Consider the following 23,574-nt stretch of genomic DNA (forward strand, 5'->3'; position numbering starts at 1 on the left):
TAAATTTATTTTGTCCTATTTAATTGTGAACATTTTTCTAATAATGATACAGAGCATTAAATAAACAAATACATAAATAACCAATGAATGAAACCTGCAGTATAGCAGGTTTTCACTCAGTATGAGAAGAAAAACCAAAAAGAAACTTCATAGTAGTGATGTAGATATTGCTGGTTGTCACACAATGTACCCATGACTACAATGATACAGGGTTATGCCCTTCGAGGGGTTTCAAAGATTTAGCAATCTCTTTCATGCAGATATCGTATCCCATGAATTCTTGTATAATGAAAAGAAAGAAAAATCTTTTGGATTGTAAAAAGAAGAGTGAAAAGAAAAGATATACCATCGAGATCCCTTCTTGGACATATCATTGCTAATCTGTGTTGCTTCTGCAAAAGACTAACTTTTTCATTTGCTTCTGAACTGCCTAGATAACAATCACAAATGATTATGCTTAGAATTTTGAAGACAGCTGTTTTATAGGGAACGTGTTTTACATCAGCTCGTTTATGTTGCAGCTCCAAATTTGAGACAGAAAAAGTTGAAAGACTTGACCACAGCGGCAGCCAATCAGTAGCCCAGACAGAAAATAGATTTCAGCTTTCTGTCATGCAGGGTAATTTGCCATTCACCAGAATATGCTCATGATGACACATACTAAGGTATGATCAAGTTGTAGCTGGACGCATACCTAAAAGGATCATTTTGACAGGCATTTTATAAAACAAGCCAAATTCAAGCACACTACACAATTGCTGCTAATGAAAGATGTGTAATCTCATTTCAAACTGGTGTTCAGTGGACCACACACACAGTCCACAAATGGCCACAAAAAGAGATTTGGTTTAAAAGTAAATCCAGTCTGAGCCCTACCTTAGATTTAATCTCAATCACAATCCCAACATAATAATATTTTCTGATATTCCTTTTGCAGATATAGAACTATTTGTCATCCCATCAGATTTCCCTGTTTCTCCATTAATTTTGAAGAATATAGAGAACAAATGTATGGACACCAAGGGGGGAAAGTGGAGAGGGGGTGGTGGTGGTGTGATAAATTGGGAGACTGGGATTGACATGTATACACCAATAAGTATAAAATGTTTAACTAATAAGAACTGCTGTATAAAAAAATAAATTAAATTAAATTAAAAAAAAAAAAGAATGTATGAAGCCTATGCCCCAATCTATTGAGAGAGAATGCAGAGAAATGCAGCTGCTGTTATCTGAAGGAGGGATGCAGTGCACAGGGCAGATAGTAACCAAGTGAGGTTACTTGCATCCATGTAGTTTGGAGAGGAGTCAGAAGTATGCTGTAGGAGAATGTGGGCCAAGATGCAAAGGATCAAGCAATGGAAAAGAAACACAATGAAGAATGGAAAATAGGAAGAAGTCTGAGAAAGTTTAAACAACTGGATATAAAGAAAAAAATTTCAAGATTTAAAAAATTTCATGACTTCCCCCAAACAGATTTACAAGAATGTAATTACAGTTCAAAATGCATATACATTATAATTTTGAAGTTAGAAAATAGAAAGTGCTTAAGAATAATGTGAGACAGACTCTTAAAGCATCAGCTTTCATCTAAATTCCAAGTGCTGTGAGGAACAACCATCCAACATGAATCATGACTGATCAGTTTTCGTTTTTAGGTTTTTGTTTTTTTGTTTTTTTTAGTTTTTAAAAAAGATAATTTTCTTAGAGCTGTTTTAGGTTTACAGTAAAATTGAAAGGAAGGTACAGAAATTTCCCATATGCCCCCTACCTGCACACATACATAGCCTCCCCCATTATCAGCATAACTCACCAGAATGGTATGTTTTTATCAACAATGAACCTACATTGATACATCATAATCACTCAAAGTCCATTGTTTACCTTAGAGTTCACTCTTGGTCTTGTGGACTCTGGGTTTGGACAAATGGACAATGTCATACATTCATTATTATAATATCATACAGAGTATTTTCACTGCCTTAAAAATCCTTCGCCTATTCATCTCTCCTCCTGCCCCTACCCCTGGCAACCACTGATCTTTTTACTGTCTCCATAGTTTTGCCTTTTCCAGAATGTCATATAGTTGGAATAATATAGTATGTAGCCTTTTCAAATTGGCTTCTTTCATTTAATAATATGCACTTATTTCCTCCATGTCTTTTTATGACTTGCTAGCTCATTTCTTTTTAGTACTGACTAATATTCCACTGTCTGTAGGTACTACAGTTTATTTATCCGTTCACCTGCTAAAGGACATCTTGGTTGCTTCCAGGCTTTGGCAATTATACATAAAGCTGCTATAAACATTGGTGTGCAGGTTTTTTGCATGAACATAAGTTTTCAACTCCTTTGTGTAAATACCAAGTAGCATCATTGCTGGATCGTATTTTAAGTTGTATAAGAAACTAGGAAATTGTTTTCCAAAGTGGTTGTATCATTTTATGCTCCTACCAGCAATGAATAAGGGTTCTTGTTGCTCTACATCCTCAACAGCATTTGGTGTTGTCAGTGTTCTGGATTTTGGCCATTCTAATAGGTGTGCAGCGGGATCCCACTCTTATTTTAATTTGCATTTCCCTGATGACATATGATGTGGAGCATCTTTTTAATTACTTTTTCTCATCTCTCTATCTTCTTTGGTGAGGTGTCTGTTAAGTCTTTTGCCCATTTTAAATTGTTTTGTTATTTTGTTGAGTGTTAAAAACTTTGGATAAGAGTCTTTCATAATTTTGTCTTTTGCAAATATATTCTTTCAGTCTGTGACTTGTCTTCTCATTCTCTTCACATTGTCTTTCTGTGCAGAAGTTTTTAATTTTAGTGAATTATTTCTTTCATGAATTGTCTTTGATGTTGTATCAAAAAGTCATCACCATACCCAAGGTATTCTAAGTTTTCACCTATGTTATCTTCTAGGAGTTTTATGGTTTTCCATTTAAAATTTAGGTCTGTGATCCATTTTGAGTTAATTTTTTTGTAAAGGATGTATGGTCTGTGTCTATATTCATTTTTTGTCCAATTTTTCCAGTACAATTTGTAAGAGACTACCTTTGCCCCATTGTATTGTCTTTGTTCCTTTTTTCAAAGATCAGTTGAGTGTATTTATGTGAGCCTATTTCTGGGCTCACCATTCTTTTCCACTGATCAATGTGTTTATGCTTTTGCCAATACCATAGTGCCTTTTTTTTTTTTTTTTTTTTACCATACTGTCTTGATTACCATAGCTTTATAGTAAGCCTTAAAGTCAAGTAGTATCAGTTCTCCGATTTTGTTCTTCTTCTTTAATGTTGTGTTGGCTACTCTGGGTCTTTTGCCATTCCATAGAAACTTTAGAATCAGTTTGTCAATATCCATAATACAATTTGCTAGGATTTTGAGCAGGACTACATTGAATCTATAGATCAAATTGGGAAGAACTGACATCTTGACAATATTGAGTCTTTCTGTGTGTGAACAGGGACTGTCTCTCCATTTAGTCTTTGATTTCTTACATCAGAGTTTTGTTGTTTTCCTCATATAGACCTTGTATGTATTTTGTTAGAATTATACTTAAATATTTTGGGGTGTGCTAATGTAAATGGTACTGGATTTTCAATTTCAAATTCCACTTGTTCATTTTTGGTATAGGAAAAGCAACTGACTTTTGCATATTAACTTTGTAACCTGAAACCTTGCTGTAATCACTTATTGGTTCCAGAAGGTTTTTTTTGGTCAATTCTTTTGGGCTTTCTACATAGAAAATCATGTCATCTATGAACAAAGACAGTTTTATGTTCCATCCCAATCTGTGTATATTTTATTTCCTTTTCTTGCCTTATTGAATTAGCAAGGACTTTCAGCACAATGTTGAAAAAGGAGTGGTGAGAGGGGACATCCTTGCCTTGTACGTGATCTTAGTGAGGAAGCTTTGAGTTTCTCATCATTAAGTATAATGCTAGCTGTAGGGTTTTTGTAGATAGTGTATATGAAGTTGAGAAATTTTCCTTCTATTCAAGTTTACTGAGACTTTTCATCATGCATAGGTAAACATTTTGTCAAATGTTTTTCCTGCATCTATTGACATGATCATGTAGTTTTTCCTTTTTTTTTTTTTGTCTCTTTATGTAATGGATTACATTAACTGATTTTCAGAAGTTGAGTCAGCCTTGTATGCCTGAGATAAATCCCTCTTGGTTGTGCTGTATTATTCTTTTTATACATTGTTAGATTTGATTTGCTAATATTTTGTTGAGGATTTTTCCATTTTTGTTCATGAGAGATATTAATTGGTAGTTTTCTTTTCTTGTAATGTCTTTGTCTGGTCTTGGTGTTAGGGTAAGACTAGCCTCATAGAATGAGTTAGGAAGTATTTTCTCTGCTTCTATCCTCTGAAAGAGATTTTAGAGAATAGGTATGTCTTCCTTAAAACTACTCAGTTTTTTTATGCATTAACCCCTATATTTGTTTGATCATGAAAATCATTAGGAGCAATATGTAAAAATTCAGCTTTCGGGAGTATACTCTATCTACCAAATCAGATTCTCCAGCTAAGTAACCTGGTAATCTGTAATTTTAACAAGCAAACCAAGGTGAATTTTAAGATCTGACAAATTTGGAAAACAGTGCATTAGACAATGTTGCTTAGGAGCCAAAGCCATGGGCATAAGCCCCATCTCTGCAGAGAAGGTGCTTTGGGTGGATGTGTTGGCCCAAGGTGACCCTCTCACTGTAATTGGTCATTGAACATAAACTTTCAGTCATAATAAGTTTACCCCCCAATTCATGGAACATTAATGAAAATTTACCTTCTGTTGGTTCTCATCTTTGTTTTTGAAGAACTGCATTAAAATTACTCTCATTGTTACTACAGTCACCCTTTACAGTACTTCTTCACCTAGAAAGAGAAAGTTAAATTAACTTTACAAGCCTCCTGAAAGGCTTTATTTTAAGCCACCACACATAGCTAATTAACAGCATATGCTGTGTGGACTCCAGTGGTTGCAGCCACAATAGATAATTTATGTAACAATGGAAAGAGAGTCACTCTGAGGCCAACTCCATTTCTTTTCCAGGGCTAAGAACAAAGGAGTGATTGATGCTATTGACTATAAGTACCTCCATTTGTTTTTGTATCTTAATCCATTGTATAGCAAAAAGAGCTTTACCACCTACAAAATCTCAACTTTCCTATTCTTTTTAAACCAGGAATATGAGTGTTGTAGAAGAGATGACTGTTGCATGAAAATAATATGTGGTTTATAACGTCAAAACTATACCTTATTCAAATTACTACTTATGCTGTCATTTGCTTTGTGACTTTGGGCTTTTTATTTCTCAGAGCGACAGTTTACTCATGTTTACAATGGAGGTATTAACACCTCCCTATATGGAGAATAAATGAGATAAACCATGTGTTGTGGACTGGATTGTTCCCCAGTCTTTATTCTCTTCCACCATGTGGTCTTGCAGTGCACAAGAATGAGTGATGTATACTTCCTACGCATTGATCTGGCCTTCATCATGCAGCTCATTTTGGTGGATTGAATGAGGGCAGATGTGGTAGTGTGCCAGTTTCACGCTAAGGCCTTAAGAAACCTTAGAGCTTACTCTTTCACTCTCATGATCTCTCATAAAAAGAACATGCCCTGAGAAGTCATTGTCCCTTCAGCCTAGAATGATCTATAATGAATATATGTGGGGAAATCCTGAAAATCCAAACTTCAACCTGAAGCAAAGATGACCCAGACAACTCACAGACCCATTGGCAAGGAAAGTAAATACTCATAAGTCACTGAGTTTGGGGTAGTTTGGGATGAAAGATTATTATAGTAACAAAAGATGGCTAATTTATTACATAATACTTCTGATGTAGTAGGCTCACACAAGCATTAAATCTCCACTTAAATATTTTGTCATTTAGTATTGTTTGAATTTAAAATACAAGAATATACAGAGGAAAGATATGTAGATATAATCAATAAATACATACCTACTATTATAGGAGTGATGATGGACAAAACATGAATGTGCATATCCATATACAAGTATTAGGAGCCTATAGGAGGTGGGTGGGATATTAGGAACTTTGAAAGGAGAATTGGCATGGAATTGAAACGGAAACTATAGAAAAGGACAACTAAAGAAAAAAATCTAAAGTAGGTAAAAGAAGCAGTTCTTTGAACACTAGGAAATAAAATTCAGTTTGGAAAATGTTTCGTTCAGATGTTATTTACTTTGCTAAAGTACCATGGCAGCATAAAGAATTTAAACACAGGAGTTTATATGCCCACTGGGAAGACAAGCCCCACAGCCGTATAAGCTAGCACAGTAATGATGTAGCACACAACAGCACAGCAGCAAATGAGAGCCTGTGTACAAAGTACCTAGCCAGTGTCTAGCACAGAGTAAATGTTCAATGTATTTTCCATGCTTTTCCCCTGGCTGGACACAGAAATATTGGCAGTTTCTCCCCAGTCAGGAAAGAAGCTCTTTTTTGACTGTGGCTTCTTAAACATAGGGCCAATATTTTACTAATCTTTGTGTCCTCAGTGTTTCATATAAGAGACAAGCATATAGAGAAAGCACTCTACAAGCTGAAGGGAAAGAGGCAAAAATCTCTAACATACCTTGAATTCATCAATTGCAATATTTACCATCTAAGATTATAAAAAATTTGTTCTTTTTTTTTTTTTTTAAATTTTTTGGCCACGTTGGGTCTTTGTTGCTTTGCGCGGGCTTTCTCTAGTTGTGGCGACTGGGGGCCACTCTTCATTGCGGTGCGCAGGCTTCTCAATGCAGTGTCTTGTCCTGTTGCGGAGCATGGGCTCTAGGCACACGGGCTTCAGTAGTTGTGGCACACGGGCTCAGTGGTTGTGGCTAGCTGGCTCCAGACCGCAGGCTCAGTAGTTGTGGCGCATGGGCTTAGTTGCTTAGTCAGGTTCCCAGACCAGGGCTCGAACCTGTGTCACCTGCATTGGCAGGCGGATTCCCAGCCACTGTGCCACAGGGAAGTCACCAAAATTCATTCTTCTAAATTAATTTATCACTAAAGTTGGTTTATGCTTTTTCTGAACTTCATTTTTGACACTTGTTACTGACCTGCTCAAAATTTCTGTTTCCAGATACTGTGCTTCACCTTCTTGTCAAATAAAAAACACTATTCACATAGGAAAAATCCTTTAAATAAATACAACATTTATTTGCTTGATTGATGTACTTGTTCTACCTAGACATATAAGGGACTAATGAGTTTGGCATTCTTCAGTCTTGTGCACCTGTAAAATAAGACAAAGAGCTCAGGCCTTGCCTTACATAGATTCTGTAAGATACCTTACAGAACATCGATTATGATTTGTGCAATACATTTTGCTAAGACCTTTAGAGGACATGAGGAAGAATAAGACACCCTCCCTTCTCTCAAAGAGATTACAGTCTAGGAAGGAGGATTGGAAAGACACACAAAGACCAAAACACAGAAAATGAAGGTAAAGGCCATAAATGACTTTAAAGCAGAAACTGCGTTTTACTTTCAAAGAAGGTCCCAGAGAAACCATTTGCCTACAGTCAAAAAAAAAAGCCAAGGAAATAAAGGAATTTACCTACAATTAGTGCTTAGCTTATCATTCAGAAACTTGGCCAGAGTTAAGTGTGAAAATTCAATCTTGAATATGTACTATCTTAGTGGAGGTTCTGAGCATCTGACTGGTAAATGCAGAAGAGCATTCTCTGGGTACATTAGCAGACAAATGGGATATTAACCTGACGCGTTAATGAGTTCTTTAGAAGTCCTCCTGAGCACAGCTGCAGTACTAGAGTTTAAAAGGCATTCATCTCAACCACCTCTGTCCTGGAGCCTGGCATTAAGAATCAGGAAGGTTTTTATCTGATCAGGTGAGCGAGAAGAGTTCAAGGGTTTCTGGCCTTGTGGGTTTGTCAGACTGGAGTCTGCTTGTCTGTGAGGCTTGACCAACTGCCTGGATCTACACTGTGATTAGATTGAAATGAGGATGCTTTAATGTTGATATATATGATTTTAAACATTTTCCCTGATTTCTTTTTATATATCACTCTTCTTCCTAAATTCAAATTGCTTATCTTTATCTCCTTATTTTAGGAGTTTTGACATTGGATAATGAGAAATAAAATCATATTTTAAGAACGATAGTCGTCATAGCCAAATAGACATTAAGCTTATGATGGAACAGATTTGTATATACGTCAAAACCCATTTATTTTTCATATCCACAAAGAACAGAATAAGGAAATAGGAATATAAGAGATTAATATAAAAAAGAATTTCATAACCACATATAAGGCTGTGCATTTTCCTTCTCTAAATTTAGTTTTCTTGTCCTGTTCCTTTCTGCTTAGGTCTAACTTTACTATAGAGGTAGCCTTGATGAGAAATTCTTTCTTTAGAAACTGAAACGAAAGTAATAACCTTCACCTGACTGCACTTAAACAGTATATACTGGATCCAGTTAATACAGGCTCACAGGATTTTACAAACCTACTATTAATCATAACCACCATTTAAAATTAAATTATATAGAGTTAAAATTAAATAAATTATACTAAAAACAAAGGTAATAAATTCTCAAACCTCATCCCTTTCTAATGATTTTACTGACTTCTTGAGGTTTCTTACGTCTTTGAATGTGGAAATGCCATTTAATGGCATGTTACTGCACCCATCCTTCCAACTCTGAATTCAGTGATGCTGACTTCAGTGGTGTTGATAGCTTGAAGCCAGCCATGGTGAGGGTATTTACACCATGGAAATCAGCAGGCACTGGGATAAAGGTTTGATTTATTGTTTTGTTGATTGTCTAGACTTAAGAAAGTACCTAGAGGAAGAAAATGTTAATAATGAAAATTAAACTTAAAAGTGTGTCATGTCCAGTGCTGAAGCTGAAAGAGGGTTCAGTTTTATGCTTAGAATTTATACAAAAGTGAGAATTAGTTTAATTGCACATCACATATCATATTTAATGACAATAAATTTATTGGGAAAAGAATTACTGGATTGAGATGCAATTCTGTTTGTCACATAATAAGTGAATTTGCACCATAGGTTGGCTATGGAGAAAAGACAGGCAAAAATTAATGGAAGCGTTCTGTGACAATCAATTGGCTGCACGTAATTTATAATAAATAGTATTTCATATGTTACTTTTTATAAATTGTGTGCCACACATCTTTTAATAAACTTGTAGAAAATTACGTACGTGTTTATATGCACACATTTTTCCCCGAGAACTGCTTGTTAAACATTTACCACACACCACTGCAAAAGATTACCTGAAAGAAAAAAAAATTACCCTTCCACTTATAATTTTGAATATTTGAATAAAATATTTCTTAACCAAATCATTATTAAGCTGGGGAATTCTTTAACTTTTTTGTTTTGGGGAAAAGTAAGGCATGAGGGAAGGAAAGAAAACATCTATGGATTAAAAACAGCATTTAAAAAACACTGAACCAGTGACCCCTCAAGGTTGTGTTTAGTTCTGAACTAAGTGACACTGGCAGCTGAAGTGTGAGTGGATTGTAAATTAGATTCAGTACACACATTTTTTTCCCCTTAGTATTTATTGTCCTTCTCATGAAACATGACATTATTTTAAAAGTTTTAAATTTTGAACCTCCCCACCCCCAGAGTTTGAGTCAAAGCTCTTAAGCTTGGAATGGGATTTAGAAGGATAAGGGGTTTCCCCTTCATCCATTGGAGAGATGTGGGAACTCTGACATTGGTGCTTCAGAGAAAAAAAATCATTTTCATCAAAGCTAAAACAAGGGGTTAAGCAATAGACCAGTTCTTTCAGGCAAGGTAATCGATATGTTAAGGTAACAATGTTATTTCTTTATCAACTGTTGATAAGAGTAAGGTATAATATCTGGTCTATAGCTGACATTGAACAAGAATGCCGATTAATCTGTCAGCGTAAACATGTATATTAATTTTGGGGACTAACTATCCTTGACATGATTAAATTTTGAGAAGCACTTTTAATTAATGGTATTTGAGGACAAGAGCCAAACAAGAGCCAAACTTATTTTTGCATTAAGTTAATTCACTGTGTTGACTGTCCCTTGCTGGATAATAAACCATCCCAAAACTTAGTGGCTTAAAACAATGTTTTACTATGTCTCACAGTTCTGTGGTCTGGCTGTGGAATGCTTATGCTGCTCTTACTTGACATCACTCATGCTTTTCTGAGGGGTCTTCTGAGTTGGAGTTAGAGGGTCTTATGTGTCTTCATCTCTATGTCTGTGATGGCTGAAGGCTGAGACCTTTCTTTCCATAGAGTCTCTCATTATTCTGTAGCCCAGCCTGAGCTATTTTTTATGGTGGCTGGGCTTGGTCTCAAGAGTTAAAGTGGAAGCTGCCAGCCTTTTGTTGTATAGGCTTGGAATTGACACAGCCTTACTTCTGCCACATTTTATTTGTCAAAGAAGCTATAAGTCCAGTATAGATGTAAGGACAGAGGAAACGGACGCTTCCTCTTGATGGGAAGAGCTGCAAGGTTGCATTGCAAAGGTTCATGGGAAAGATTATTGTCACTTTCCACAATCAACCTCAGCCACATCCCCTGGAACATCTATGATGGTTGTTTGATAACTTTCTTTTATTTGTGAGTCTCTATTGTTAGTTATATCATAATAATTAAGTCAGCCCTCCTACAAATGTTGTCTGAGAGTACATTAAATAACGTAAGTATCAATCGTTAAAATATGTGCTATCTTAAGGACAAATTGTTCTGGCTAAGAGACAAGATTGACTCAGTGGTCACCCTTTAATAAAGTGCAAAATGTATATTTGCATTAAGTCTCTGACACTGCTGATCACGTAAGGCTGACCATCAGTGATTTCGTAGCTTAGTGATTGACAGACTGGAATGTCCTTTCTGCCCAAACTAGTTAGAAGTTTCAATATTTGGAATTTGCCTACCATTACTTCCTTTTCTAAAAGCCAAATTGTCTGACCTTTTAAATGAGAAGCAAGTGTCATTGCATTGGCTTGAACGAATTTTGAATATTTTCTTAAGAAAATTAAAAAGCAAAAGAGAAGTTCGGAGGTTGACAGAGTTTTGAGGTATGTGGTTGTGATGAGAGTTGGCATGGAAGTAATCTTTTCTTTAAGAACTAAATTCCTATTCCTGATACACCTTAAATTCTGGGTCCTGGATCTTACTCTTGCAATATACAGGGAAATCAAGATCACTGAGGCAGAATGCTGTAGTGGTTGTTACAGGGGAGAGAGAAGAAAACTGGCTTCTTTTCTGGGAGGGAGGCAGTGAGAGAAGAACAATCAGAAATGGACTCAGCTTGTAGTGTTTTACTAACTGTAAACTGAGGTGTGCAGGACGTTTTTAAACACAGAAGTTTTGATGTTGCAGTCCACGTGACTGTGTGCGGGAGGATTTTACTGCAGGAATCCAGAACATAGGTTTTGGGATAGGACAGACCTACCTTAGATGACTCGTCTACCAGCTGTGGGATACTGGGCACGTTATTTAAGTTCTTTGAGTCTAGAGATAATAAATAATAATAATATCTACCTTGTTGTAATATCAACAACAAAGGGTTGTTGTGAGTATGAAGGGAAATACTGTTAGCAATTAGTACAGCAACTGGCTCCATAGAGTTCTAAACAGCTTACAGCTACAGTTATTATTAGCTGTAATTAGATATTAAAATTAAAAACCCATAATTTTTTAGAAATTATAAAGCCAAACATAGCCCCAAATAAAACTATTAAAATGGACTTATGAGATATTATAGACCATTATATTTAAGTATGTTCTTCAAATTTGTATTTATTTTGAATATAAATTTACAACTCGCCAAATTGTATTGGTGAGTAGGATTAGGTTAACAAAAAGGAAAATATAAAATTACTGTACCTACTTTAAATTCTGAGTATCTCAGTTGGCTACCTTGAAATGCAATGTTTGTGTAGGAAAGTCCTCTGCCATAAAGAGCATACACAATCTTACAGGGTGGGGTGAGGGTTACAGAGTTTTGTATTTGATTTTAGATTCCATTCGTTTCTTAGTAAGACATTTGTTCCCTTGCTGATCTCTTATTTGAAATACTCTTTCAGCTTTTCTCTAATTGTCTAGCGTAGGGCCCTTCAGCTGATGCTTTTTCTTAGTTGTATAAAGCATGAAGAGATTTTTCTATAGCCCTCCCATCTCACCTCACTAGACGTTAAATTGGTAGCATGGGAGCTTTCTAAGAGCTACAAAATACCTGAAGTTTCTTCTGTTGGAGCCCCATAACCTTCATAAAGTACATTTCTGACAAGAACGTTTCTCTCTCCAAAATCTCTTTTGTTCTTATTTGTATTTCCCGGCCGCTTTACTCCATGAAAAATGACATTACCATGACAGAAAATGAAATCACAGCCACTTAGAAGGTTTCTTTCTCAGAAATGTTTTATAAAAAATAGTGGGAGTAGGTATGGGCCTGAAATGGGGTTTTCAGTCAGTCTGGTTATTCCATCAGAAATGATGTTCCTCACACCTACCCCCAACCTCTAGGCATCTATTTACACGAGTCAAAATGCACTCAGGAGAGGAATCTGCCAAGAGGAAATTTAGGGTTAATGTTCCTTGGGGGGAAATAGCGAGATGAAGATGACAGCATGGTGCCTGGCCAAGGATCTTCAGCTGCTTCTTATTTAGTGTCTAAAGCAGAAGCTTAGAGGCTTGCTATCATGACGGCATCTTTAGTATTTGGGTAGGCGTATGCTTGGAATTTACATTCAAAAGTCCACATAGAACTGGGGATGTTGGTATCCTCCTCAGTTCTGTGTTGAATTATGTGAGGTCTGATGAAGGATTGTTTTAGCTATGCAGCGCTGCATAACAAACCACCTAAAAATAGCGACTTAAAGCAATAACAGCTTTCTTTTGCTCACTTTTCTGCATTTTGTGCGGGGTTTGGCAGGAATAACTCAATGCTGCTCAACGAGGTGTCAGCTGGGGCCTTTCTAAAGCTGGGGCCTTTCTAAAGCTGGGGCCTGGAATGATCTGAAGGTCTCTCTTTTTACACATCTAGCAATTTATGCTGGTTGTGGGCTGAAACCTTAGCTAGGGCTGCTGGGGGAAACACATGGCCTCTCCATGTGGCTTGTGTTTCCTCACAATATGGTGGCCGGGTTATAAGTGCCAGGATTCTAAAGGGGAGAGTCAGGAGGAAGCTGTATCTTTTCTGTGATCTAGTCTTGGAAGTCACACATCACCTCTGCTTTGCTCTATTGCACTCAACAGCCATTAGCTTCCCAGGTTCAAGGGGAGGATAAAGAGAATCTGCTTCTTGATGAGGGAGTGGCAAAATCCTGGAAGAGCAGGCGGGACCAAAAGTAATGCTGTGACCAATTTCGGAAAATACCATCCTTCCATACTCATGTGGTTGCAGAAGTTCATCACACTTAAGCAGTTTCAGAAGTGCTGAGGAGACATTAGAGATGCAGGTTTCTCATACAGTGTTTAAGCATCAGTTCTAGTGGTGCAGTGTGCCCTTTTCCTGGCTCTTAGGCAAAAGACAGCACAGGAGATCCAGATAAGGAAACAGGAAAGGAATGATGCTAGTGTTTTATGTAGTTCTCCAGGAAACCCTGAAGTCTTTGAGGCAGTTTTGCAAGTGAAGGCTATTAGGCACGGAAATGTGTATATCAATGCTAATGTGAATTCGTTTGTGCCACAGGCTGGTAAGTCCTAGAGCAATGCAGGCTAATGAGAATATCCAACAATCACTAAGAGTAGCTTTAATCCTGTATGGTTTTACACCAATGACTTTGTTTCTGAATATCACAGAATTATTTTCTTTCTTCCTGAATCCAACTTCAAATTGACTCCTTCAAATTGAAACCAAGGAGTATTGAATCCTTTTAAAATCAATGAGCAGTTGTCTTTGCTACCATGATTTTACAGAAATCTATGGATAACCTGTTAAATTCCTTATTTGTACAACGGCATTTGTGTAACTGCATTATTTGTTATAACTGCATTCCTGTCTTGTCTCTTGTTTACTTGGGTAGATGTTAGATCATCCTTTAAACAGTTTAATGTCTAAGAAGTGATTTCAGAGAGATTTGACTTAATTTCTGCTGGAATCACAATTGATACAAGTTGCTTTTTTTTTTTTTTTTTTTTTTGCGGTACGCGGGCCTCTCACTGTTGTGGCCTCTCCCGTTGCGGAGCACAGGCTCTGGACGCGCAGGCTCAGCGGCCATGGCTCACGGGCCCAGCAGCTCCGCGGCATGTGGGATCTTGCCGGACTGGGGCACGAACCCAGGTCCCCTGCATCGGCAGGTGGACTCTCAACCACTGCGCCACCAGGGAAGCCCAATACAAGTTGCATTTTAAGTGCTTTCATTTTTGCTGAAATCCCAGAGCACAGAATCCATGTAGTCACTTTCATCATTCTTGACTGATGTCCTCTGCTTACCTAAAGCAGAATCACTGTAGATTTGGCAGTCAGACCCTATATGCCTACCAACTCTTCTCCCAGTATCTCCTCCTCCTCATTAAATACGCTATTGAACAATGCCAGAACCAGTGCTAGACCCCTGGGTGTCTAATTATTAACTTCACTCCCTGGCACAGCTGTTCACTACGACTGCTTCTATGGCTTTTCACAGCAACTCTTGGCACTATTCTGCCCTCTATCCTCTAGTGACTTCTTTCCCTTAGTAATCTGTTAGAAGGAAACTTAGAAAGCTTTTCGAAAAAGCTGAGCAAATTATACTTACTGGGTTACTTATATAGTATGATTTAAGTAGATCTTATTTAAAACGGGGTGGGGGTTAATAAATTAGAGATGCACCTCTTATTTTTTTTTTTTTTTGAGAGTTGTTTCTTTGACTCTGTAAACTTTATACTATGAGCATACTGGTTTGCCCTTAATTAAATTCTCAATGAACTTACCCAAGAAAGAAAATTAGTTTTATTAGGATGTGGTTTCTTAAATTTCCTTTGGAAGCTCCCATATTTTTATGATATATGCCATATTAGTCATGGTTTTCAGGCACATTGATTGTGAGTTTGAATAACAAAATATGATTTACCTGACATAAAAATTCATCATAAAACTAGAAGTATATCTGTGAATTTTTCCCCATTTATCTGCTGGCCTAAGTTGGCTCATGTTTAGCATGTTTAAGTTTGCTAGGTGTGAAGGTTAATTTTACATGTCAGTTTGTCTGGGCCACAGGGTGCCCAGATATTGGGTCAAACATCATTCTGGGTGTTTCTGTGAGTGTGTCTTTGGATGAGATTCACATTTAACTAGATAGACTGAGTAAAGCAGATTGCCCTCTCTAATGTAGGTGAGCTTTATCCAATCAGTTGAAAATTTGAATAAAATAAAAAGGCTGACCATCCTAAGAGAAAATTCTTTCTGGCTGACTGCGTTCAAACTGGAGCATCAGTTTTTTTCCTACCTTCAGACTTTAATTGAAACATCCTCTCTTCCTGGGTCTCGAGCCTGCTGCCCTTCAGACTGGAACTGTATCATTGGCTCTCCTGAGTCTGCGGCTTGCTGGCTCACTCTGCAGATCCTGGAGCTTGCTTGCCTCCATAATTGCGTGAGCCAGTTCCTTATGACAAGTCTGTCTATCTATCTATCTATCTGCCCAACCACACTCAAATACACACACATCCTATTGGCCTGTTTCTCTGTAGAACCCTAATGCACTACCAGTAGGGAACCTCAGAGTTGGAGCCACAAGCTGTAATGAAATTCCCATCCATTCTTCATATAAAACTTTTGAGGTATACACAGTTTAAGAGACAACAAAACTGAGGCTGAAAGAGGTTAAAAGGCTCTTGCAAGCCGTGATAGTAAAGGGTGGGCTCAGGTTATAATGGAGGAAAATTCAAAAACCATGATTCTCCCACCAAGGTGGCATGCCTATGGGATAAAGTAGGCTGGTTGGTCCTATCAGTGCTGACTATCTGCAACAGGTCTCACCTGAAGACAGGTGAGGCAGTCATGGCAGCTCTCCAGGGGAACTGGGATGGCACAGGGATGGATCCACCATGGGCCAGATCAGTTTGAATCTGAACTGGATCAGGTAGTCTATACCTGACATGCTACCTGATGTCCCAGTGCCTTTTCAAGTAATGAGATAGATGATACTAAACCCAATATTGCAATAAGAGAGAAGAACTTAAGTAGGGACTTCGGAGAGCTTGATCTACAGAACCACAGGAGTTACAGGCCTTTAGGTAGCTAAGTACGATGACCAAACTTATCTGGCCCATGATGGATGCAACCAAGTTGATCAGGAAAGAGGCCCAGAGGCCATGGTAACTCTGCTGTGACTTGTTCAGTGTCTTCAAGAAATGAGAAAGTAGTTTTGATCTGCATTTCTCTAATAATTAGTGATGTTGAGCATCTCTTCATGTGTCTCTTGGCCATCTGTATGTCTTCTTTGGAGAAATGTCTGTTTAGGTCTTCCACCCATTTTTTGATCGGGTTGTCTGTTCTTTTTGATTGGGTTGCTTGTTTTTTTGATATTGAGCTGCATGAGCTGTTTGTATATTTTGGAGATTAATCCCTTGTCAGTTGCTTCATTTGCAAATATTTTCTCCCATTCTGAGGGTTGTGTTTTCGTCTCACTTATGGTTTTCTTTGCTGTGCAAAAGCCTTTAAGTTTAATTAGGTCCCATTTGTTAATTTTTCTTTTTCTTTTCATTACTCTAGGAGGTGGGTCAAAAAAGATCTTGCTGCAATTTATGTCAAATAGTATTCTTCCTATGTTTTCCTCTAAGAGTTCTATAGTGATCAAAACTACAATGAGGTATTACCTCACACTGGTCAGAATGGCCATCATCAAAAAATCTACAAACAATAAATGCTGGAGAGGGTGTGGAGAAAAGGGAACTCTCATACACTGTTGGTGGGAATGTAAATTAATACAGCCACTGTGGAGAACAGTCTTAAAAAACTAAAAATAGAACTACCATATGACCCAGCATTCCCGCTCCTGGGCATACACCCTGAGAAAACCATAATTCAAAAAGAGACATGTACCACAATGTTCATTGCAGCTCTATTTACAATAGCCAGGACATGGAAGCAAACTAAGTGTCCATCGACAGATGAATGGATAAAGAAGATGTGGTACATATATACAATGGAGTATTACTCAGCCATAAAAAGGAATGAAACTGGGTCATTTGTAGAGACATGGATGGACCTAGAGTCTGTCATACAGAGTGAAGTAAGTCAGAAGGAGAAAGACAAATATCGTATATTAACACATATGTAGAATGTAGAAAAATGGTACAGATGAACCTATTTGCAGGGCAGGAATAGAGCTGCAAACTTAGAGAGTGGATGTGTGGACGTGGGGGTGGGGAGAGGAAGGTGGGAAGAGCTGGGTGATTGGGATCGATGTATGTGCACTGCCATATGTAAAATAGGTGGCTAGTGGGAACCTGCTGTATAGCGCAGGGAGCTCACATCTGTGCTCTGTGATGACCTAGATGGGTGGGATAGGGGAGGGGTTGGGAAGGAGGTCCAAGAGGGTGGGGATATACGTATACATTATGTATACATATAGCTGATTCACTTCCTTGCACGGCAGAAACTAACAGAACATTGTAAAGCAAGTATTCCCCAATTGAAACAAAAGAAATGAGAAGGTAGCTGGTAACGAAAGAGATGAACTTTATTCAGACCAAAGATTAAGCCTCTAGTCAATTACAGGGACAACTCTGACGTATAAAGGGAGGTACTGATCAATTCCTGTCTCTCCATGCCATCATCTCAGGCCCTGCCTCGGGTCCCCTGCTTTGTTCCTCCCCATTTCCTCGCTTCTGGGGCTGTGCATGGTTCCTGCTGCCACTAGCTCTGACTGTGTTCTGAAGCTGTTCTCCTCCAGGCAGGAGCTTCTGCCCCAGACTGAGACAGGCTGTAGGGTTATGTTCTATCACTGAACCTAGAATCTGGTGGCACAGTTGGTAGCTGAATCACTGGGCTACCAGATTTGTCCCAGATCCATTCCTTCTCCTGACTTTCTTCCTTGGATATGTATGTCTTCCTTTTCTCTCTTTTCCTTGGTAACTGTGTGAAAAACTAGCCTTGGCCCTTTTATTTAGTTCTTCAATTACTTATCAGGTGTGTCTCAGCTGGAGCTCTGACCAGCCGCTGATAGTAGCTTAGGCCTCTACCTCACTTTCCATTACACCTGTATTTGGAATTGGGTAGATTTTTATTTCCATCTGACCTGCCTCTCAGCTGATTCTAGACCAGGGACATTGGCTTGAGCTGGGGTCTCAGGAGCTGGACTTGGAGGCGGGGAGGAGTGGGAATGATCCCAGGCAGGGTTCAAGGGGAATAGAATCTAACATCTGGAGGAGTTAGGGCTGAAGTGGAAACTAGGGCGGGTTCAAGATACCAAGTCGGGGATGTCGGAATTACAGCATTAGTAACTAAGAAATAGGACAAGTGGTAGGTTTAGTAGACAGAGCCTGACTGGATCTGCAGAACCCCAGTGTCCCGGAGGCTGAAGGCCTGTGGAAAACAACAGAGAGCTCTGCCTCCTGTTGGGGTGAGCGGATAAGGCACCTTTAGGATCATACAGGTTAAATGTGTGTTTCACCTTTTTCTAGCTGTGTGACCTTTGGTAAATTACGTAATTCCTCTGAGTTTCTATTTCTTTGTCTACAGACTGGCACTAATAATACTTGCTCACGGACTATTGTGAGGAAGGTTACTAACCATCGTGGCCTGCATAAGTGCTCTCCATATGTCACCCTCAGTACAGCTCTATTACTAACGGCGTGGCCTCGGGGAACTCATTTCATATTTTTGGGCTTCTGTATCTTGTCCAATGAGTGAGAAGGTCACATTAGATCATCTCTAAGTCCTCATCCAACTCAAACATCCTAAAATCTATTCTAAACTCTTACTTGGCAAGGGAGTCTTGCTTTCTAAGACTATCTTGCAACCACCCTGCGACTCAGGCCCAAACCCACAAATTAGATTAAATCCCATTATTTGAAAAAAAAAACACAACTCTTTTGAAACATTAAAGCCTACATATATATTTAAATAACCTTGTCAAATTTGCTCTCCCTACAGAGAGCTTTTCATTATTCTTTTTCATTAAAATAAAAATCCCTCTGGTTGACTTTCTAAATGTGTTTTCATTAGGCTTTCGGCCTGTTAACCATTTTCAACCTCATATTAAACCCTGTCCTCCTAAAGCTGAGTGCTCTGTTACCCCCTGAGAAGTCACCTACGATGATGAGAGAGTGGGCACTTAATATGCTAAATAATAATAATATAAAATCGAAATGTGTAGTGATCACTGGCTGCCCAACAGGGGTCTGTCACTCACTTCCTTTATCAGTCATTTTTACTGTAAAATTCTGTGTTGAGAGGGGAGGGGAAAAACCCTGCACAGCAAGTGTCTCCAGGCTACAGGCTGTGGAAAATAGGGTATCTAATATCCAGAAAATGAATATGCAACCTCCAGAGAAACATATGCAATGAAGGGAAATGGATTCTCAGATTAGGAAATTTAGTACCAAGTAAGAAAGGGACCTAATTTGCAAGAGAAAAGAATAGATGTAGTTGATATCCTCCGTACTGATAAACTGCGCTTGGATATAGTTTTTCCTCTTCTTTATTTCAAAAGCTTTAAGTCAAGGGTTTCCTGTTCCTTTATGTTCTATAAACCAAGTCATTCAGATAAGCAGCCCTTTGCTCTATCAACTAATTACTTTCTGATTTGCTTTGATCTATTATTCAGGCAGTAAATGCCAGCTTCATTGCACCCATAATGTAAAACCCAAATGTAATCACTGTTGCGAAAGAAGATAACTGTAAAGTTGTCCATTTGAAAGAGAGAGGCATTGCCTTTTTCTCTGGAAGTGTAGAATGTGATACATACACTTTCCATGTCATTCGGACAATTGACTTGTTGCAAACCCAGTTGACACTGGTTCTTTTTGCCAGAATACAATCATTCAAGAATCACATAAATTATATGTGATGCTGTACTATTTCTGTATCATGATATAATATGATATGATGGTTAGTTCATGAATTAAAGTGTTTTTTTTTTTTAGAATGGCTTATAGAATCAATACTTCCTAATCAAATTTTCATATACACTATCAACTTCACTACAAAGTTGTTTCTTCTTTGGCTCAACTACGTTAAAAAATATTCCTGCATAGATTATTATTATTTTTCCTAATGCATCTGAACAAATTGGGTTTATAAATTAGAATTCTCTTAGAATCTGTTAAATCCACATCACTCCATATGTTCAAAGCCAAGAGAGTCACTTGTGAGAATGTTAAAGGCTACCATGATTACTTTTACTTTGATCTGTGTGAAAATACAATTCACTCATTATTTGGCTTTAGGGAAAAAATCCATTTTTCCAAAATCCCCATACAAACAAGAATTTGAACTCTTTAAATGACTCTGTAAACTAAAAAATATTCTGACTATGGGCTTTTCTTTGAAATTCATTCTTTGTCATCTCTTTTCCTCTCTTTCCCTCTCTACTTTCTCTCCCCCTACACTCTCTGCATATGGAGATATGTGGACTGTGCCCTTATTCTATGCTTCAGACTGGTTATGAGCATGGAAGGGATTCTGCAGAGCATGAATTCCAAAGCATTCAGATCTTTTATGGGCATTTCTTCTCCAGACACTGCCTGGATAGCTTTTAAGATTCTAGGCACATTAAAAGAGCAGTTGACCTTATTAGATTAGTTCTTCATTAAGCAATGCTTTAACATACATTACTCAAGCTCTATCATATGGCCTTAGAAATAGTTGATCATCTATTCAGAACTATCTATCTTTGTGATTCTTAAGTAATTCACTCTCTCACACCCCTAACCCCCTACTCCCAGTCCCATATAGCAACTTTTCTAAAAAATTTTATCTGGTTTCCTAAAGTTATCTGTGTTATTCTAAAGCATCAAGAATTCGGTTCACAATAAAACTACCATTTTTTAACCTACATTATTTACCTGGCAAGTGCTTTGGAGCAAGGTGACTTTTGCCTTCCTTTTGAGAGCTGGGGATTTGATAATAATTAACTTCCTTGATAACCAGAAGACAGAGAAATTTGAAGCCCATAGTACCTGTCGTATAAACTGGCCTGCAGCCTTGTCAGTTGTTCTTTTGTGAAAGGAAAAGAATGATTAAATTGTATTCTGATCTTATCTATTATGAAAGGGTTCCCGGCTTATAAACTGGATTGGAAGGATTTGGTGCAGTACAAATAAGACTGGATGTTGGTGGTAGCTTGTGAGTTTTCTTAGTCTTTGGCTCCTAAGAGCAGAATTATATGACTTTACAAATAAGGAGGTAGTTGGTATTTAAAGTCAATATTGCTACCATAAAAATTAACGAGTGTTCAGATTTTTATATTATGATACTCCTGCCGTTGACAAAGCCTGACCTAATTCAATTGCTTTAAAATTTCACTGCAATGTGCTTTTGGAGTTGCCTTGTTCGCCTTCTTACTAGAAAAAAAATCATCCTTTTTTGGCTGCTTGATCTTTAACTCTCTGAACCAACTTCCTCATTAGTAAAATGGAAATAAGCATAGTTTCTGCCTCTTAGGTTGTGATAGGATTGAATGAGATCATATAAGTGGATTAGGTGAGATAATATATGTAAAATGTTTTGGATGGTGCCTGATGTACAGCAAGCACTCAGTAAATATCAGCCATCACCATCATCATCATCATTGTCATCGAAGTCATTTGGCTCCTGATGAGTTTAATTCTGAAAATAAATTGTTCCTCCAAACTTTAGTAGTTGGAGGGTGGGAGACTTACTGGAAATTGTACTTTTAGGTTCCTGCCATCAGTCTGGTCACTCTAGAAATGTGCTCGTAGTCAGAACAACTCTTGGGGCTTCCCTGGTGGCGCAGTGGGTGAGAGTCCGCCTGCCGATGCAGGGGATGCGGGTTCGTGCCCCGGTCCGGGAAGATCCCACATGCCGCGGAGCAGCTGGGCCCGTGAGCCATGGCCGCTGAGCCTGCGCGTCCGGAGCCTGTGCTCCGCAACGGGAGAGGCCGCAGCAGTGAGAGGCCCGCGTACCGAAAAAAAAACAAAAACAAAAACAACTCTTGAACCCTCCTCCTAGGTAGAAGGAGAGAAATGCTATTAACTGTGGTAGGGCACAGTTAAGAGAAAAGCTATCTTTATTCATCTATTCCCCCAATTTTATTTTCCATTGACTTGTAGGAAGTAGAATAATGACAGAACTTTCCCAAGTCCACTTGGCTCCACGTCCATCTTCTAGGTTATTAAAGTATTCTCGGAATCTTTATTTTCATCAAATCAAAATCCCCTAATTGCACAGTTTATATAAGATCTCATGGGACATGTTTCACTGCAAAAATGTTTTTAATGGTGACACCTGTTTTTGGACCAGTCTTTAATGTTTTTCTGTTCTGTTCAGGAAGATTTCAGTGCATATTTCTGAAGTTTATGAGATCATAGAACATATTACTTCTACTGATGGTAAATATGGTGCTTTTGAGTGGGGGAACAGGGCTGAAGCTATCTAGTTCTGGCCAAAGGAAGGGACATTTCCTAGTTGACAGCTGTGGAGCAGTCGCTCTCCTGGGCATTTTACCCTCCACTAACTTGGTACAAATGAATGGAAAGAGCTGGTGTTATAGAGCATCCATGGTATGCAAGTTACTTTATCTAATAAAAGCTGATATTTATAGAGTGTTTTGTATGTGTATTACATAATTCAACTTATTTTATCCTGGGATATAAAGTCTCTGAAGTAGATTGTCTTATTCTTCCTGTTTTACAGATGAGCGACTTGAAACAGAGAAAAGTGACACAACTTGCTGTGGTTACCCAGCTAGGAAGAGGCAGAATTGAGACTTGAAGCCAGGAAACCTGGCTCTTCACCACCATATAATCCCCACAGCAGCCCACTGGGTGGATACCACTTTCTCATACTGGGCAAACAGAAGCTTAGGGGAGCGAAGTAGCTTGAACTTGCCTTCTACCCTCTACCACGCTCAGGTAAGAGTGTGTCATCTCACACATATTAGTGGCCAATTATGTCTTGGTTAAAGGTAAACAGAAAGCAGGTTTGGATGTGGTTATGCCCACCTGTGGTTGTCTGCCAGAGCCCTGCATGCTGTTCCAGGTGGAGCAAGGTCACGAAGGTGCTCAGGAGGGGTCAGGGCAGGTGTGAGAAGACAGTGAGGTCTGTGGAAGGACATTCGAAAATAGTTTGCAATTCTCCTAGCACATCTGCTGGCTGATGAGAAAATGACTGAAGCTCCAGAAGGTGGACTGAGCTTGTTCTCTAGGGCCATGATCCCTGCTAGACCCTGCTGACAGGGGAGGCTGGGTTAGCATCCTCCTCCATCCTGAGGGTTACTAGCTAGGGAAACTTTCTCTGCAGATGCTCTTGGTCAGACTGAAACAAAGGTAGGAGAAGAGGGAAAAGAAGAGAACCAAAGCAGGGGAGACAGGAGGAGGGAAAGGAGTTGGAGTAAAAAAAAGTACGGAAGACAAGGTAAAGAAAGGAGCCCAGTACTGGAGTTTATCTACCCGTGTCAGAGGGGAGAGT

General features: G+C 38.5%; 1 long non-coding RNA gene across 1 annotated transcript in view; it reads left to right on the top strand.

Annotated features, from left to right (window-relative positions):
- Positions 1-23,574, top strand: part of LOC307186546 — a 141,549-nt gene that overhangs the window by 84,608 nt on the left and 33,367 nt on the right. Inside the window, exon 4 of the long non-coding RNA XR_013828398.1 lies at positions 22,801-23,018. This is a non-coding gene — a long non-coding RNA (uncharacterized lncRNA). The remainder of the gene's footprint in view (positions 1-22,800; positions 23,019-23,574) is intronic.

This window comes from Stenella coeruleoalba (assembly GCF_951394435.1).
Source record: "Stenella coeruleoalba genome assembly, chromosome: 5".
In the NCBI taxonomy this organism is placed as follows: Eukaryota; Metazoa; Chordata; class Mammalia; order Artiodactyla; family Delphinidae; genus Stenella; species Stenella coeruleoalba.